The 2,551-nt window shown below is 41.3% G+C and overlaps 1 long non-coding RNA gene across 1 annotated transcript; it reads left to right on the top strand.

The window, feature by feature from the left end:
• The first annotated feature begins 894 nt into the window (after positions 1-894).
• On the top strand, positions 895-1,892 carry LOC127128862 (uncharacterized). Its single transcript, XR_007806062.1, has 4 exons — positions 895-986; positions 1,117-1,290; positions 1,510-1,681; positions 1,817-1,892. It is a non-coding gene; the product is annotated as an uncharacterized LOC127128862 (long non-coding RNA).
• The last annotated feature ends 659 nt before the right edge of the window (positions 1,893-2,551 follow it).

Here is a 2,551-nt window from a genome sequence, read left to right as displayed (position 1 = left end):
AGTGCTTTTTTTTTGTGCTGCTCTGTTGTCTATCCCATTTTGGTGTTTGCTCTGAAAAAGGTAACATGTACCTTGTACTTCTTCTGTGAAAATGTTTCATTTTTGTTGCTTGTGAATTTTTACCATCTTACCGAGTTGTTGTGATTTTACTGCAGTGAATTAACTACCTTTTTACTGCAGTGAAAATGGTGAGCATGGTTTGACTTGGGATAATGGATATTTTGAAGAGTTTCCCCAACCAACACTTTAACAGGTTCGTTGTTAGTCGCAGGAATAGGTTCAGACTTGACAAATGGAGCAACATCTTCATCCTTGTATGCCTTCAACCGAGCTGCAAGGTGATCTGGTTCCAAATTGGGCTTGAAAAATTTCTTGCCATCAGTATGCTGAATGATAATTAGAGGTACTTGGTCTTCCTCTTCCATATGAACCCTTGTAATGCCAAACCTCTTATGCCCCCCACCAAACTCCAAAGGAAAATCCACATCCAGAAAACCAGAAGCAGCAATTGGAACATCAAACTGAGAAATCTGATACCCTTTTGGAAGATCGGGATAGAAATACTGTTTCCTATCAAACTTGGAGTTAAAAGCCAAATTGCAATTAAGAGCAAGTCCCAATTTGACAGCAAACTCAATAACCTTAGAGTTCAAAACAGGCAAAGCACCCGGCAAACCCATACAAACCGGACAAATGCTACTGTTGGGAAATGATCCATAATTGTAAGGGCAATTACAAAAGGCTTTGGTAAGTGCAGAAAGCTGAACATGAGTTTCAATACTAATGACAGCTTCATAGTCTTTCGGAATTTTATCAAGTTTTATCGATTGAGTACTAGCTGGAACTTTGGTTTGTGCAGGTTAGGCGTTGCAGCAGGTTGGTATAGCAGGATTTGTGGTGGCTTGGTCTGCACATGGTATGGTAGTCTTGCAATGTGTCTGACTTGGTTTTGTTGGTGTAACACAATTGGGTAGGCTTAGGAACTGGTATGCACCCATCTTGATAGCCCAATGTTGATAGCTTACTAACAACTTATCATGGTCTGTTGTTAGGTTTCCATTGCCCTGTATTTTTGTTGCTTTGATCCTTCTTGAACAGGGTGCAGTTTTGATGCAGGTTTTGTGGTCATGAGCTACCACACACATGTAATGATGTTGTGGCTTACTTGTGGTCTTGGTATTGATACGAATTCAGTCTGCTAGCTGATGTTGCTTGGGACAGGTCTTGACTTGACACAGATTGGTGCCTAACACGTGCAAGGTTGTCTCAATGGTCATGTTTTGCACTCAGGTATGCAACTGGACTAACCATTCAATTTGATGTGGCCTAGTTTAGCCTTAGGTCTGTCACCTGTTGCATTGTTGTTTGCAAGTTGTCTTGGTCAGTAGGTTTTGCCTTGTGCATCATGGCTTCAACTTGCTTCACCATTTGGCTAGTTTTGGTTGTGAGTTTTCTTTTCTGCAGGATTTATACATTTATAACATGCTGCCAACTGGTTTCTTTTTGCAGGTTTGGTTCTAGTTGCTACAACCTCCATGAGCCTCTCTCATCATTATGAGTTCAAAACCAAATGCATGTGTATTGGTATGTCCAAATGGTCATGTAGGTGTCATGTTGCAGCTGGTAGGTATTGGTCATGCAGTCTCCTGTTGCAACAGATGTTCAGTGCTGCAGAATTATGGTATTGCAACTTGATTTTTTTTTTTGGTTCTGCAAATGAGGCTAGATAGGTGTTTCAAGTATGTTCTCACTTGGTTCTGAGTCACATGTATTGATGCAGCTTGGTTAATTGATGTAAGTTTACATGGTTCTGCAGGTGTTTGATGCAGGATTGGCTCGCATCTGTTGGTTATGCCATGGTGAACACATGTTACTGCTGTTTGTTAATGGACTGGATGCTACTCCAAGGTACATGGCTGCAGCTGGTCATGGTATGCTGCAGGATTGCTGAAGGGTCTTCTACAGTAACAAGGCAAGAAGTGTTACATTTGGATTAAGCATCAGATGATGGATTTATTGATGTTTTTGACATGTCATGACTGAGTTTGGTTATGCTGGATTGTTTCTGCAGGGAGGGTCTTCATGCCGCAGCTTTCATAAGCCTTCTCCATTATCACGAGTCCAAAGCCTACTGCATATGTAAGTATGTCTAATAATCATGTAAACATCATGGTGCTGGTCATGATTTCTCTTGCCTTGGTTTGCAGTATTGCTGCAGGATGGTGTTTAGCAATGGTTTTGCAGATTGGTTGTAGTTGTTGCAGCAAGAGGAATGAACTTGAGCTGCTTTTGGATGCCACTCACATGGAGTTCTGTGAGCTGTTAAGGGGTTGTCACGACTGAACCCTGTTAAGTGTTTTCCGCTCCTGAATTCCTTTGCTGCTGTTATGCCTTGATATTATTTTGCGTGACTACTGTATGTTGTCTTAGCATGACAATGATGGTACATCAAGCAAACCAAAGGGAGAACAAGGCAAGGTAAAGTCCACTCTCTCCATTGTATCTTGCATTGAATTAAGAATTGAATGCTGGATTCATTGGTGTTGCATTG

Source organism: Lathyrus oleraceus, chromosome 3 (assembly GCF_024323335.1).
Source record: "Lathyrus oleraceus cultivar Zhongwan6 chromosome 3, CAAS_Psat_ZW6_1.0, whole genome shotgun sequence".
Taxonomy (NCBI): Eukaryota; Viridiplantae; Streptophyta; class Magnoliopsida; order Fabales; family Fabaceae; genus Lathyrus; species Lathyrus oleraceus.
This window is presented reverse-complemented; position numbering and strand designations above follow the sequence as displayed.